Source organism: Zootoca vivipara, chromosome 7 (genome assembly GCF_963506605.1).
Source record: "Zootoca vivipara chromosome 7, rZooViv1.1, whole genome shotgun sequence".
In the NCBI taxonomy this organism is placed as follows: Eukaryota; Metazoa; Chordata; class Lepidosauria; order Squamata; family Lacertidae; genus Zootoca; species Zootoca vivipara.
Genome location: NC_083282.1, coordinates 33,587,078 through 33,604,294, shown reverse-complemented (window position 1 = coordinate 33,604,294; position 17,217 = coordinate 33,587,078). Strand labels below are relative to the sequence as shown.

The following is a 17,217-nucleotide window of genomic DNA, read 5'->3' as shown; positions in this document are numbered from 1 at the left end:
AAAGCCAACTGGTTATTTTTCTACAAATCAACAATGTTTTCTGATTAACACTGGTGATGGTTGTTCAGAAAATCCATCTGTTCAAATGGTCTTTGATCTGTGGTAAGATCTTACTAAGCTGGTAAGAAAAAATGATTTCACAGTACAGTAATAAAGCAGCAAAAACTATTGGGAATGTTGGGTTTATAGACATAAATTTTCAGTTTAACAGCTATTCCAGTTCATAACCACAGACATTTTCATTTTCAAATGTGTTACAAAGGGAAATTACCAAAGAAATTTGACTTCTGTTTAAGATCTACCTGTTTCACTACCTTAAAAAATAAGAAGGGACGATGTCAACATTATAATCAATAGCAATAGTTCTACAACATGAATGTACGAAGTGTTTTATTCTTCAGTTGCTCCTCTGTAAAATTAGGGTTGTGATCCCCACTATCTCATCTGCCCACATCTGCTTGTGCCAGTATCAATTAAGAGGAATGGAATGATGTCATCTTTAAAAAAATAGTTTACAGTTATACCTTGGATGCCGAACACCTTGGACCTCGTACGTTTTGGCTCCCGAACAACTGAAAACTGGAAGTGGCTGTTCCAGTTTTCGAACGATTTTTGGAAGCTGAACATCCGGCGTGGCTTCTGCAGCTTCCGATTGGCTGAGTGGGAATTTGAATCCAAGTCTCTAAAGTCGTAGTCCAGCACTCCCCTCCCCACTTCTCATCAGGGAGCAGGGGATGTGCTATGTGGTGTGAGTTCCTGCATCTCTACTTGCTCACAGGCACAATCCAGGCAGCACAATCAAGCTCTCCAAACAAATGGTAGCATTAAAGTCCCAGGTACATTTCTATATACTGTACACTGAATTCCTCACCTTTTCCTCCCCTTCACAACCCAAAGCAGAAATACTACTTCCTTTCCTTTTTAAGGTTTGGGGTAAATGTGGCAAATCATGCTAAGAGCACTTTATTATCATATCAAGTTTGTTTCTACTTATCTTTTCAATATTCAAGTTCTAATATACCCATCCCCCCCCAAATTTAAATCCGTGTTCCTTCAGAAAACGAAGGTGCTAAAACTGATTCAAAGTAATGCTCATCAGTGTTTATTCCAGGGATGGGAAAGCTGTGTGGCCCTCTAGATGTTGGACTCTTAACTTCTGTCAACTCCAGACAGGGTGGCCAATGGCCATGGGAGTTGTATTTCCAACATCACGTGGAGGTTCCACCACTAGTTACTATCCCTAGTTTATTCTCTGGTCCCATGCTGCAAAGGACCTTTTCAGAACTCAAATATTTCAAAGGCATTTTTCAAAATATTATGTAATTTCTTCTAAATTCTAAGCTCTAAATACATCTACAGAAGATGTCTCTGTGTTGGAAATCTGCAGTGATATGAGAATATAAGTGATTCAAAAGCAGAAGAAAGATACTATATATATATAAAAATCAAATCCCCTTTCTTTGGCTAATCCAAAAAGTATTGTTCCTCACTTTTGGACTCGACTGCACAGCCCAGAACAAGAGTTCAAAGAAGCAACTGAGTCACAGGGTTTTAACAATCCTAAGACTGGCTGCCTTCCAATGAATCGTCAAGACTTTGATCATCATGTTTAGCCAAAGCCTGACCACAGAAGCACATGACAGCCTCTGCAATGGCATATGAGTGGCTAAAATGCAATTCCTGAACAGATTTCAAGGTTATATCTGAAATGGTGCCAAATACTAAAATGTTTACTGATAGTTACGTGCGTAGATGCACTGTTACAGCCAAACTCTATGAAGTAATAAACAAGATTCTTGCATCTTGTGTAAGCAAGCAGAAAAAACACAGAAAAACAATAACAATACCAAGTCTGGCTCCGAGTAGAAAAGACAAAAAATCCCAACTCCTAAAACCAAACTACAGCACTAAGACATTATCAGTCTGAGTTGGTACTTTCACCCTTTTGCAGTTTACAGTAAGGTGTAAATCACTTAAGGCTTTGAAAATATTTTTTCATCACTATATTCACAATAGTGCATTCTGTTACGGCTTCACCCCCAGTAATACTAACACTTTGTATGTTGTAAACCTACTGAATTACAGAGCTGTCTTCAAAAGCCATAGCCTTACTGAGATGTCCAATTCAGTCAAGGGGGAGATTCTTAATGGGCATCCAAGATTAGTAACAGATTGGATGTGGGCTAATAAACTGAAGTTTTGTCCAAGCCAGGCATCCCCAAACTGCGGCCCTCCAGATGTTTTGGCCTACAACTCCCATGATCCCTAGCTAACAGGACCAGTGGTTGGGGAAGATGGGAATTGTAATCCAAAACATCTGGAGGGCCGAAACCAGGCTGACTTTTAATTAGGCGGTAACACTTAAACACAAATAATGTTGGATTAATAGGATTGACAGAAATCTACCTGGACAATTATATTTCCACTCTGCAGAATCTACACTGGATTAAGAAAGGGGGAACGCACAATTAAAATGATATTAAAATTGTTGCTTGTTTTATGTGCATCTATCACCCAGCCACTTTTTCTGTCTTGCTTGTTTCTAGTTGTTGTTTAGCTACTTATTAGATGCATTTGCCCCTTTTGATCATTATGAGACACTGGCACTCTAATAGCCGCCTACACTGGCACAGCTAGTTTTTCTTTTGAACACATGCCAATTCTGTGCATATGATATCTATAGAAAAAGAGCAGGGCTCCATAACAAAACATGTAGACAAGTACACAGCCAGTATAATCCATGAGAAATAGTGTCCAGAAGGGAGGGAGTACTATAATCCAAAGTCCTGCAGTAAGAACATGTATTAACGGGATCAGCTGCAGTGTTGGTGGCTATTAGAGTATCAGATCTCAGCAATGGCTTGTGCCAGACTGCACGAATGTGTCATCGTCCAAGCTTCCTGGCAGCAAATTCAGTTCCTACCCCTTCCTAGCAAAGTAATCTCTCTGTGGGTTGGAGGTGAGAGGGAATGAAGCATAGGACATGCCGTTATTTACAAGGGAAGGGAGAGCCACTTTCAATATGTGTTTTGTTAAGAAATCTCATCTGATGAACTTGGTTCACTTTAGAAAGCCAGAGAGGAGCGCTCACCACTGCAAACAAACACCCAAACCTTAATGCTGACATACAGGAAGGTCACTAACTGTGCAGTGCAATAGCTTTTGCGTGGCTTGCATGCCAGACCACTGCCACAAGTTGTGATGGCAGCTCGCCACACCCGAAGTTTCAGCTCCGACTGAGTCACTGGCTGCCTCCATAATCCTGAACAACAAATGATAGGCACGTTAGGTTAAAGGTCTCCTGATAAAAACTTGTTTCATAAAAAATGTGGGGAACTAGAACAAAGAGTCTTGTGGCGCCATAAAGCCTATCACATTCATTTTGTTTGCTTTCTATGATTAGTTTTTTATGGTGCCACAAGACTCATTTGTTCTTTTTGCTTCAGCAGCCTAACATGGCTACCCTTCTCGAAACGGGGAACCAGGACTGGGTGCATACCAGATATTTTAAGTCCCTCTCCCCTGGGAACTGTAGTTTACCTCTCATATAGCTATAGTTCCCAGCACTCTTAGCAAATTACACACCTTAGAGGTTCTGCTAGCTATGCATGTAAAACACTTGAGTACCGCAGAATCAGGAGTGCATGCAGTTCACAGACAAAAAAAACCCAACCCCTGTAACAAGATCACATTTCCTGTTGTGAAACTAAGTAAATAAAAGTCTGAATGCCGGCTGCCCCAGTGTGCGTAATCAGGGTGGTCTTCAAAAGACTCCTTACCAGAATTTCGACTACCCACTGCCAAAGTTCTCTTGCCACTGTCCCAAGGGCAGCACCTGAACTGATATGTTTATAGTTCTACCAGTAACACAGTTAGTATAACTATGCTACTCTCCGGACAGTTGAGTCAGGGGGGTGAACATTACCAGACAGTGACTGTAAATATTAACAACAACAACAACTTAGAAGGAGACATTGCTTTCACAGGGAAGAAAAATCTGGCTGTGTGCCCATTCACGACCTCTCCAGTACTCTAAAACCACAGGGCATAATGCAGCCCAAGGTCATCACTTTAACATTCCAGTGAATTCAATGGAAGAAACTGAAATGCACGTTATACTCTCTAGTCAGAATCTTAATTAAACAGATGTCTCTAATGCCCTGCTTCTAAGGAGTTTTACAAAATTTAAGAGTGCAATCCCAAGCACATTCACATGGGAACAAGTTGCACTGGACTTAAACAGGGTGAATAAGAATCTACATAGGATTGCACTCTTAGAAGTAAGGCTTAAAAGGGCATTGCTTCACTGTATTGTATCTAGCTTTTCAAATACATATTATTAGTCTAACACCCATACAAACCCCTATCTCTTTACACCTCTTCAATTTACGAAATATTAATGTTAAAAACCACACCAAACTAAACATTTTAAATATCCAAAGGCAGATACTTCTATTTTAGTTTTTTGTAACCAACACTTTACGGGATTATCACTATTACAAAATATATCTCCTAAGAATTTTTAAACACTAGCTGCCAAAAATCTGGTCCACAACCTAAACAAAACAAAACAGTTCTGACTTATTTGTGAACATTTTTTCAAGCCAGCTTTTGAAGATCCAATTCAGTTTCCAAAGCCATTTTATTTTCCTTTAAGCCGTTTTATTTTTGCACAAAAGGATCCTTAACAACGCACACACACCCCCCCATTTGTTCTGTCGCTGCTTCAATAAAATCTACACGGCTGGTGAAGACTCTTGACACTGATTAGCTGAGCAGGTGGGATGACACAAAACATTCAATTGCTTAGGAAACTAAGTAAGTTTAAAATCCACTTCTGTGCAATGGACAGTTGTCTTTTTAGCTGGAATCTAAACAAACACAAACAGGCTGAGGACAGGGAAGATGTTCCAGAATACAGGGAAGCTAAGAGATGGAGATGTCAAAGCCAAGGAAGTTGAAGGAAGTTTGGTACACTGTAGGCAAGTGACTGGCCAAAAGGGGGAACTTGAACCGCTAGATATAGAACAAGGTTTAATATAAACAGCTGAGGAAATAGGAGCAAAAGGCGGCTAATGAAAAGGGACTGGAGAAATCTTTCAACACTTTTCACCTGGAATGGTCCACTGGGGGTGGGATGAGAAGCTAAGAAGCAGATGGCAGCTTGAAAAGCAGAAATATGAAGAATAATGACACCAGTTAGCTTTGTGGTTAGAGCACGGTGCTGATAACGCCAAGGTCGTGGGTTCAATCCCAACATAGGCCATGGGTGGGGATACAGGTGGTGCTGTGGTCTAAACCATTGAGCTTCTTGGGCTTGCTGATCAGAAGGTCGGCGGTTTGAATCCCCGTGACAGGGTGAGCTCCCGTTGCTCTGTCCCAGCTCCTGCCAACTTAGCAGTGCAAGTACAGTAGATAAATAGGTACCACTGCGGTGGGAAGGTAAAAGGCGTTTCCGTGCGCTCTGGTTTCCATCACAGTGTTTCATTGTACCAACAGTGGTTTAGTAATGCTGGCCACATGCCCCGGAAAGCTGTCTGTGGAAGAATGCCGGTTCCTTTGGCCTGAAAGCGAGAAGAGCGCCGCAACCCCATAGTCGCCTTTGACTGGACTTAACCATCCAGAGGTCCTTTACCTTTTTACCCTACCTAGGCCACCTGAATATTTCTGCATTGCAGGGGATTGGATTAGATGATCCTTGGGGTCCCTTCCAACTCTATAATTCTATGGTGTGGGAAATGGGAGCTGAAGGATGAGGTGAGGAAAGGAGTCAAGGAGTCAAGGAGAAAGTAAGACTAGCTATAGCCCCACTGGCAGGAAGGAAGGAAGCAGGCTTGGCTATGTGGGCCATAGGGCACAAGCTGCTAGGTATAGAGTTTATATTCTGATCACAGAATTCTGTACCCGTGGCTTCTATTGCCATTGCAAGTGGTATGACTCATGAACCCCAAGAGGACAAAAGGAGCGAGTGGAGGATTAATCCAACCAACTCTTCAGCTACAGCCTTCTTCTACTACTATTTATAAATTATATACTTCCTAGGAGATTTTATAGACTAGATACTCAAAGTACATATGACTTCACCTTTCAAAGGAAGGGGAAAGAAGCATGAGAGCAAAAGATATGACTCAATTACTGTGGAAATTAGATCAGTTTTCAGCAGGAAGAAATGCAACTGTACTTTCGGATAAATATTTGGCTTTGAGCCAATTGCAATGTAATTACATTAGTCAGAACTCAAGAATAGGAATTCAATCTAACAACCCATACTAACTGCTACCTACCCACCACTTGAAATTATGAAATACAGTAATAAATTCTAGCCAGTCAACTTGCCCAGAAAGCTAGAAATGCCAAATAGTGTATTTTAAACATCTAGTAGCAGATACTTTAATTATAGTTTAATGCAGTGCTTTTTTTCTTTAAAAAAACACTCAAGAAAATAACAATTTAAATAGTTCAAATTGGGGAAAATAAATACAGTAGATGGACAAAAGTACAGAGATTCACAAAATGTTTAAGGGGTATGCGTACCCCTGCGTACCCCCAGAAAAAATCACTGGTTTAATGATATGTTTTTGTACCCAACATTTGTTAACTTGACTGTGCCCAATGGAAGTGTTTTGCTAATTTTACTATACAGTCCAACTGTAGGAAAACTGACCAGACAAGCTTTGTGGAAATGACAAACTAGAGGATGATATCATGATTTTATAGCGTAAGACTGAATAGTCATATGCATCATAAACTATTGCTCGTTATAATTGTTCCTTCTTCTCTTAAAAATAATAATCAAAGAGCAAAAACCGAGAAAGCTCGAAGTCTGGATTGTGAAACTCTAAACACTAAAACACCACCAAATTACTTGCTCTTCCCAGAAATTCAAAGCAATTCCAGATCATTTCAAACTTATTCACACTTTTCTTTTCATATACTCTATCAACTAAGAACCCTTTAGAAAAAGGTCTTCTATACATGAAGAATTCAAGTTCCCATTCCATATTTTTCTTTATTTGTCCGAACAGCCAATAAACATTACGTACTAAACTGCATTGTGTTCAGCAAGACACATACATAGGGATGTTCATTTGGTGTATTTGCCTCTTTAAAAGAACCATATGAACTAATTTTAGAATACTGTTCTGCTTTTGTTTACAAACTATGTGAAAATTTCCCAAAGTCACAGTGCAAATGTTTAAAACACTCACCGTAGGTATAAATTTCAAAATTTAAAAGGTAAGCTCCAAATGAGGTGATTAAAGGTCAACCTACCCTGTTTCTCCTATTTTAAGACGTAGTCATAAAATAAGCCATAGCAGGATTTTTAAGCATTCAAGGAATATAAGCCATACCCCGAAAATAAGACATAGTGATAGGCGCAGCAGCAATGCCGGCCGCGGCAGGAGGAGGAGGAAAAAAATAAGACATCCCCTGAGAATAAGCCATAGTGTTTTGTTTTGTTTTTGAGGAAAAATAAATATTAGACGGTGTCTTATTTTCGGAGAAACACGGGTAGCTTATTTTGCTGACTCTCTTAGACCATGAATGTACAAACTACCTGCTGAGTGAAATGCAATTAACTCACAATGACAAAGCATGCAGGAGAATTATGCCTGTGTCGCTTTGTGGGCAGCCTTGCTGTTCACTACAGTTACAAACGTTTAGCTCATACAACTTTTCTAAATCAAGTACCGGTAACTATAAACTGGGTTCTAACAAAAGACAAATATAGAAAACTACAGTTAGTTACCTTTAATTGCAAGCTTTTACTCTGGTCTGATTTGAAGCCAACTTACAGTGATAACTTGGTAACAATGAAAAAACGAGATCCAGTATCACTGATGTAAGTGGCTCAATGACACAAGGCATGAGAATGGGGTTCTGCTCCCAGTTCAGATTTGGTGCGGGGTTCTCCTTCCCACCATAGTTATTTCAGAGAGCAGGATAGTGCTGCAGGAAGGTAAAGCAGCTGTGACGTTCACTATCCAATTATCCAATGCATCCTCACTAACTTTTCCTTTGAGGATTAACAGTGTCTCAAAATGTGAATAGCAACAATATTCTATAACTGTGAGAAACAATCCTGTGGCAGATTTCACAAAAACAGGAAAACTCCAACAGCGCACTATGTTCAAAAACATATCTGTCTTCTCTGGGTTTTTTCAAAGGTGAACTGCTCTCTGCACACTCAGAATGAACCTTGGTCCAGATTCCTGATCTAGCCAGAGTTGAATATTTTTAGGTTCAGTATATGCCACCTTCGTTGAACTCAGCAGATCTGAAAGTGCTTAACTCTGGCTGGGTTATGACCCCTGTGTTTAAACTTTATAGAAAAATTATCAGCCAAGTCCCAACAACAACAAAAACAACAAAAACCAAAACCTCTGGATGGCATTGCTTTGTGATTGCAGCAAAAGCCTTTCCATATAAGGCAATTCACACGCTCTATTTCTGGTCCTGCATTACTCAGCATGATTTGGTCATTCTAGGCTTACTCATTGAGGCAATACTGAAGTGACGAAACCACAGACTGACAGAGCAGAAATGATTCTTTCTCCCCAAAATATGATCATGTACTCTTCAAAATGTTACCGTTCATGCTATTAGTACTTACTCCTCCTTCTTACAGACCAATATTTCAGACTGCAAGAACAGAACAAAGCAATTTAGTGTTCAGCGTTTAAACATCATCTTTCAGTGTCTATTCACCTCACCACCACCGTAAGAACTTGAAGCTCTCACTCATTTAAATATCACTTGATTCTGTCTGAAAGCAAAAAGCTTAGAAGAAGCCAACAATCTGTGGATTCAGTGTCAGACTTAAATACTGCACAGTACTTGTATGAACCTGGTGCTGATTCTTTCAAAGCAGGGGCCTGAACACAACCCTCAGCCAGGAAGGAGGTGGCCCCACCAGTCAAAAGATGTCACAGTGCCCAGTGAGTATCCCTGAATTAACCCTTGACCAAGTTTCTGGCAAGCAGACAGGAACCACCCATTTAAAGAAGAGATTTAGTGACTCATTTTATTCCACAGGAAACCTCTGAAGTCAAGAATAAGTCTATGAACTCCCACTTTCCCCTTCTGCCTTATAATTCACAAGCCATCCTTCCTCCCCATCTGTGCACTAAATGAAACACCTAAAGAAAGGGAAGTTCAGAAAAGAGAGTATCCAGCTGCAAAGGAAGACAGGGTTCCTGAACTCATGCAGATGAGGAATCTTGGCAGGTGCAGTTAAACAAAAAACTGCAGCACTGTTACACGTAAAGCTACATTTATTTATTAATAGCTTCCCATGAAGCATCACAAAGTGATTGAATGACACACACACACATTATTTACATACATAATCTAATGCAGATAAAAACTGGAATGACAACCTCCATTTTAAAAGCTTGTTAAAAGGTCTTCAGTAGGTGCCAAAAAGACTGTAAAAAGATGGCAGGTGCTACCACATTAAACGACTAAACAACAACAACAACAACCACATTAAGCCAAGAAGGGCAATGGTTGAGGGAGCACATGGTTAGGCGCACAGATGCAAACACTTTGTCTATATGCCATCAGGCTGCATCAAATGAAACCAATCCCACAGCGTCACTTGCAAACCTCCCTGGAGGCTGCAATAAATTCTCTCTTGTACTAAAAGCATGCAGATTTCCTCCCCTCTCTGGTCATCTCAAAAAGGAAAATAGCTGCAACTAAATAAAAACAAAAGGCTACAAGGAAGGACTCCTAAGTGGAGATTGTGAGGAGATACATTACAGTTGTACCTTGGAAGCCGAACGGAATCCGTTCCGGAAGTCTGTTCGACTTCCAAAACGTCCGGAAACCAAGGCGTGGCTTCCGATTGGCTGCAGGAAGCCACACTGGATGTTCAGGTTCCAAAAGAACGTTTGCAAACTGGAACACGCACCTATGGGTTTGCAGTGTTCGGGAGCCAATACGTTTGAGTGCCAAGGCGTTCGGCTTCCAAGGTATGACTGTACTTGTGTGCATATGTTACATGTGTGTATACAAACTCACACTTGCTACACTGAATTCAGCAGAACTAAATGCTGTTCAACACTTTATGCAACAAACACTTTTGGGGAGGGCTCCAACAAAATTCCACGTTTCTTGGAGATACAGCCAACTGATGTTCCTTTAGCTTTTAGGGATGTGTATCTAGCCTTCATGTGTTTACTGGAGGAAACACCGAGAGAACACCATTGTAGCTGCGGCAAGTCATGACTGTTGCATGAAGTGTGAAGCAGCCCTTATAAACTGGCTGATGTGTCTAGTTTACAGGTCTGCAAGCTACCTCTCAATTTAAAACAAAAATCTCTCTTCCACTTTTAAGTATTATTCAATAAAACGGCCACATTCATTCTGCTATGAAACAATTAAAGGTTTGGACAGAACCTTTGGAGGTTATGAATATCTTTGTTTAATGCCTGCTGTAAACTTTTCATGACCCTTTCCTGCTTCATTAATGCTCCCTGCACTACCGGTACTTCCAAGTTTCTCTTTCTTGGCTCTAAATCGACCTTTGAGCAAAAGTTAATAGCCCAATAGCCATGCTCAGCTCACATTCTTTTACAAATGAATTTGGACTACTGAACAGCTGTCACTAAGAGTGGAATGCAGAGGACTCAAGGAAACCATAAAGTATGGGTAACTATCTTTACTGGTAGATTAAAATATAACTTCTTTCACTTTAACATCAAATTCCAGACATATATTGGCTCAGTTCTGATGTTCTTCATTGGCCAGCTGCCAAATCGTTTATTTTTAAAGTGTGCACCCCACTTTTCCTAAGGAAAAAATTCAAAGCAGCTTACAAAATAAATCATAAAAAGCAATTACATAAAAAACAAATTTAAAACTGCCAATCTAGCAATAAGAAGTCGCAAAAAGGTGGCTGTGGTAAAAAGTAGAGCACCTCTCAACTGTAAAATGTGAACCAGCATTTGCAATCCCATCCAATGTGGGCTGCACACTTCTTTTCAGACCAACAGTTCCCCTAAACCAGGCATGTCCAACAGGTAGATCGTGATCTACTGGTAGATCACTGGACATCTGCAGTATATCCCTAGTAAATCATTGGATCCCCCCCACAGAAGCTGAACAACTGTGGCTCCCCTAAAAAAAAGCTCAAAATTTTACCTCCTCCCTGAAAACCCAACAACTTTGACCTGAACCACCCCAAAATGTGCCTTCCTCCTTCCTAAAAAAAAGCTCAACAATTTTGACTGGACCCCAAAAAAGGGGGTAGATCACTGCCAGTTTTTAACTCTGTGAGTAGATCGCAGTCTCTTGGGAGTTGGCCACCCCTGCCCTAAACCAAGTTGTGGCAAAAAGGAGTCCTCAGCAGATTATCACACTCCCATCTCTCCTTATAGACCCAAATCCCCTCCTTCCTGGAGAACTAGTGCAGAGTTTTGCCGCAAGAAAATGTAGCTGTTTATGGGGCTTGGAGATCTGAAGCACAGAATTTCCAGCACTCTCATGGCATTGATACCCTTGGCTACTGGGGTGGGGTGGGGTGGGGTGGGGTGGAGGAAGCATGGCATTGTTGAAACACTGTTTAATTTATGTATGTCACATAGACGCCCCTGAATTCAAGATGGCAACTCCTGCACATTGGGTTTGTTTTTGGGTTAGACAACTAAGCAATGTGCAACAGAAGCAATGGACCTGGAGAAGATATTCAACATACTACCATTGATAGTGAAATCTTAGTCTGGTAACTACCTCGGTTTAAGTACGCTTCGGTTTGAGTACTTTCAGTTTAAGTACTCCGCGGACCCGTCTGGAATGGATTAATCCACTTTCCATTACTTTCAATGGGAAAGTTTGCTTCAGGTTAAGTACGCTTCAGGTTAAGTACGGACTTCCAGAACCAATTACACTCATACTTTGGGTTAAGTACGCTTCAGTTTAAGTACTCCACGGACCATCTGGAACAGATTAATCCACTTTCCATTACTTTCAATGGGAAAGTTCGCTTCAGGTTAAGTACACTTCAGGTTAAGTACAGACTTCCAGAACCAATTGTGTACTTAAACCGAGGTACCACTGTACACCTAAGTTTAAGGTTAGAATGATCAGCAATATTCTCATAATGCTAAATGATTTTTCAAAAACAAAGTTCGTGTATATTAAACACAGAGTGAACAGGGTGCCAGCCAATGTGAGTCATACTCAAGAGTAAACTTGTCCATTTATTTCAATGGGCCCTGAGTGTGACTAACACAGTGGCTGTCACCCGTACTGTCTAATAGTAGTTGTTTGCTATTTTCTTAACTAAATTTCAAACCATTTGCCTATCCATTTATTGTACCTAAATTCAAGCACCCCAGGGATACACACAAGATTTAAAAAAGAACTTAATAGCTCTACTTTAACAAAAACTTTCACCAATAAGCTTATTATGTTAGTTACTGTATATTCTTCATGTTTAATTGCCAGCTACAGAGTCTTACTAATGACTAATTTGTTTATACTTAGAAAGTTGCAGTCTATTGTTTGCAAGGACTACATACTTCATTGCTCATAGAAGACCGAGCTCGTGATCTATGACTAACCCGAGCTCAAGCCAGATTAAAATGTAATTGGACCCTACAATTAAGAATACGTACCAATATTGTGCCCATGCCCATTTTGTCCTAGACAATCCCAAAACTCATTTGTGTTCCCAAGGGGTAGCTGCCACCATAACAGTTTAGCTTCCTTTTCCATGGATCCCTGAATCCATTACACAATCCATTATCAGATCCCTGAAGCATTATCAGATCCCTGAAGCATTTGTACATTTCTTGAAAAACTATTTCCAGTGAAGTTCTGAGCTTCAAAAAGGCTATCTGGACCAAACTCTGTTACGGAGCCTAAGTCCTCTAAATGTAAAAGTTTCTAACAAACTAGGAAACATTTCCCAGAATTTATTTGTCAGAAGGAGAAAACAGATGGGGCCAAGGTACACTACAGAAAAAGTAACTCTAAGACAGAAAATGTGTGGCATAAAACACATGCGGGAAGCAAAAGCTCTTTGTGAGCTAAACCACAATGACCAGAGGGAAATGGCTTCCCAATTGCAAATCAGACAATTAGTTTTCTGAAGACTGCCACAGGAAACATTCATCCAGGTGTCATAACGATGGACGCCCAGTGACTAGAAAATGTATGGCACTTTATACATCATAAATATCAATAAATAAATATTAATAAATAATCTTTCCAGAATAAAAAGGAGGATGCAACACACTTATCTCAGCCTTTTCCTCAGAAATACTAAAACGGTCTACAGCAAGGAGATTATATAGGGTGGTATTTGATGCTAGACCTACCGGTACTCAGACCCACTGAAGTAAATAATCACAACTAACTTAAGTTCATAACTGCTTCGGTTTTCGAATACTTTTCGGCTTATGTATTGAGTTTTCCGGAAGTACGGCAAATGCTTCCAAAAGCAAATGCTTCGGTTTTCGAATGTTTCAGAAGTCGAATGGCCTTCCAGAATGGATTATGTTTGAAAACAGAGGAACCACTGTATTTCCCTTTTAACCAGAAGGACAGGAAATACTCCAGTAAGTGATCACAAACTAGTCTAGGTCTCCAATTCACAGTATACTGTATAAAGTAAGAATGGAAAAAGAGAATTTCCCCTGCACAATTAAGACGGCTTAATCACAAACTGGCATGCAGGGTAAGTTTAAGAGTGCATTTTTTAAAGGGGGGGGGAGGGAAAGGCAAGCCGCACAAGATTTCTAGTTTAGACTCAACTCTTGTTGTCTCATTCTTTCCCCATAAATGTTCTGCAGGCAAACTAATTCCTTCAGTGGCGTCTTGCGGCCTTCCAGTTATAAATGCAGACACCTGTGCAGTGCTGTTACTAAACTTCTCGATCAGGTAAACAGTTCTGCTGACAATAACAGAAAGGAATGGAATCTAGTTCAGTCTGCTTTAGCAGTTGTTGTTATTACCATGTAAGATCGGCAGTTTTCATTCTTAAGGTGTTCCAAGACATTAAGGTAAAGGTAAAAGGTAAGGAGATTCTGAGTTTAGTTACCAGTACAGTGGTACCTCTACTTACAAATAACTCTACTTACGAATGTTTCTCCGCCATCTTGGATGCTGTTTAGATAGGATTTTTTCTACTTACGAATTTTTAGATAGGGTTGCTTCTATTTATGAATTTTTCCTCCCAATGCATTCCTATGGGATTCGACTTACAATTTTTTTCGACTTACAAATGTGTGTTCGGAACACATTAAATTCGTAAGTAGAGGTACGTACTTTCCAAAAACTCTATTTAAGGAGCAGATTTGATCTGTACGTTTGCCTCCTATTAGAAATAGTAAAATTTCTACTACTTTCTAAGTATTTGTGAAAGCCGTTTTAGTAATGTGCTCTTTTGAAGGTCCCTCTGACAATCTTTACATGAAACTTTTTTTTTTACATGTTACAAGTTTCGTTCATTGCTACTTGCATAGTGATTTCGCAACCATTTCCTGTTCATACTTACTAGTCTTGTCATCCACAATCCATGATTTAGTGTTAGGTGGAAAGTTCAGGTTTCAAAATTTTTATTTTACACAATGTTGGTTAATAGAGGGAAATGTGTCACGCGTCACAGGGTGTCATCTCCTCATCAAAAATACATTTTGCAAAATCCCAGGATTTTTACAGTTTGCTGCTTGTCTCACTGGTTGCAATGCACAAACGCCCTTTAGCTACGAAACTATAATACTGCACCAAGCCGTGGCAGATTGTATATGTAGTTTTCTCTGGTCTGGCTCCCTTCTAAGCGCTGCTATCACTACAGAGGGAGGCCAAGGGAATTTATCAGATAATAGGGGACTGGCTGCTCCTTCTATTATTAGTTGTGAAGCTCCATTAATGGGTGGATTTTATATGAGCTGGTTAAAACTGAATTTGGGAATACCAAAAATGGCATGCAGAGAGATTAGGATTAAGGAGCTCAGGCAACAGGACAAAGACAGGCACTCCAGGAAAATTCTCTGCGGGGAATAATCTTGTCATAATAATAATAATAATAATAATTTATTATTTATACCCCGCCCATCTGGCCGGGTTCCCCCAGCCACTCTGGGCGGCTTCCAAAAAAAAACAGAAATTCTAAAATACAGAAATCCATCAAACATTAAAAGCTTCCCTAAACAGGGCTGCCTTGAGATGCCTTCTAAAGGTCTGGTAATTGTTCTCTTTGACCTCTAGTGGGAGGGCATTCCACAGGGTGGGTGCCACTACCGAGAAGGCCCTCTGCCTGGTTCCCTGTAACTTGGCTTCTCGTAATGAGGGAACCGCCAGAAGGCCCTCGGAGCTGGACCTCAGTGTCCGGGCAGAACGATGGGGGTGGAGACGCTCCTTCAGGTATACCGGACCGAGGCCGTTTAGGGCTTTAAAGGTCAACACCAACACTTTGAATTGTGCTCGGAAACGTACTGGGAGCCAATGTAGGTCTTTTAGGACCGGTGTTATGTGATCTCGGCGGCCGCTCCCAGTCACCAGTCTAGCTGCCGCATTCTGGATTAGTTGTAGTTTCCGGGTCACCTTCAAAGGTAGCCCCACGTAGAGCGCATTGCAGTAGTCCAAGCGAGAGATAACTAGAGCATGCACCACTCTGGAGAGACAGTCAGTGGGCAGGTAGGGACTCAGCCTGCGTACCAGATGGAGCTGATAAACAGCTGCCCTGGACACGGAGTTGACCTGTGCCTCCATGGACAGCTGTGAGTCTAAAATGACTCCCAGGCTGCGCACCTGGTCTTTCAGGGGCACAGTTACCCCATTCAGGACCAGGGAGTCCTCCACACCCGCCCGCCTCCTGTCCCCCACAAACAGTACTTCTGTCTTGTCAGGATTCAATCTCAATCTGTTAGCCGCCATCCATCCTCCAACCGCCTCCAAGCACTCACACAGGACCTTCACCGCCTTCACTGGTTCTGATTTAAAAGAGAGGTAGAGCTGGGTATCATCAGCATACTGATGGACACCCAGCCCAAACCCCCTGATGATCTCTCCCAGTGGCTGCATATAGATGTTAAAAAGCATGGGGGAGAGGACAGAACCCTGAGGCACCCCACAAGTGAGCGCCCAGGGGTCTGAACACTCATCCCCCCCCACCACTTTCTGAACACGGCCCAGGAGGAAGGAGCGGAACCACTGCATGACAGTGCCCCCAGCTCCCAAGCCCTCTAGACGGTCCAGAAGGATGTTATGGTCGATGGTGTCAAAAGCCGCTGAGAGATCCAGCAGAACAAGGAAACAGCTCTTACCTTTGTCCCTAGCCCGCCGGAGATCATCGACCAGTGCGACCAAGGCAGTTTCAGTCCCATGATGAGGCCTGAATCCTGACTGGAAGGGATCCAAATGGTCCGCTTCTTCCAGGCGTGCCTGGAGTTGTTCCGCAACCACTCGCTCAATCACCTTGCCCAAGAATGGAAGATTTGAGACTGGGCGATAGTTGGCCATATTGGCCGGATCTAAAGATGGTTTTTTAAGAAGCGGTTTAATAACCGCCTCTTTCAGCGGGTCTGGGAAGGCTCCCTCATGGAGAGAAGCATTTACCAACCCGCGAAGCCCATCGCCCAGCCCTTCCTGGCTAGCTTTTATAAGCCAGGATGGGCAAGGATCAAGGAGACAGGTGGTTGGTTTCATTCGTCTAAGCAGCCTGTCCACATCCTCGGAGGTAACAGATTGAAATTGATCCCACAAAACTTGACTAGACAGGACTCTAGCACTCCCCCGCCCCGGCCCTGCTCCCACGGTGGAGTCTACCTCTTCCCGAATCTGAGCGACTTTATCTGCAAAAAACTTTGCAAAATCATTGCAGGAGATCATGTGGCCCGTACTGGGCCCGGATGGAGCAGGTGGTTCCGCTAAATTGCGAACCACCTGGAAGAGTCTCCTGCTGCTGTTTTCTGCAGATGCGATGGAGACAGTGAAGAAGGTCCTCTTCGCCGTCGCCATTGCCACTTGGTAGGCTCGAAGTTGAGCTCTAGCCCGTGTCCGGTCTGATTCAAAATGAGTTTTCCGCCACCGGCGCTCTAGCCGTCTCAACGACTGTTTCATTGCCCTCAGCGCCGGGGAAAACCACGGGGCTGTCCGGGCTCCATGCAATCTGAGAGGGCGCTTCGGAGCCAGACAGTCAATAGCGCTGGTTAACTCCGCATTCCAGCGGGCCACCAGGGAATCAGCTGAAAGGCCATCGACATG

General features: G+C 41.9%; 1 protein-coding gene across 2 annotated transcripts in view; it reads right to left on the bottom strand.

The window, feature by feature from the left end:
* Positions 1-17,217, bottom strand: part of GNG12 (G protein subunit gamma 12) — a 41,665-nt gene that overhangs the window by 6,377 nt on the left and 18,071 nt on the right. The gene's annotated exons all lie outside the window — the stretch shown is intronic.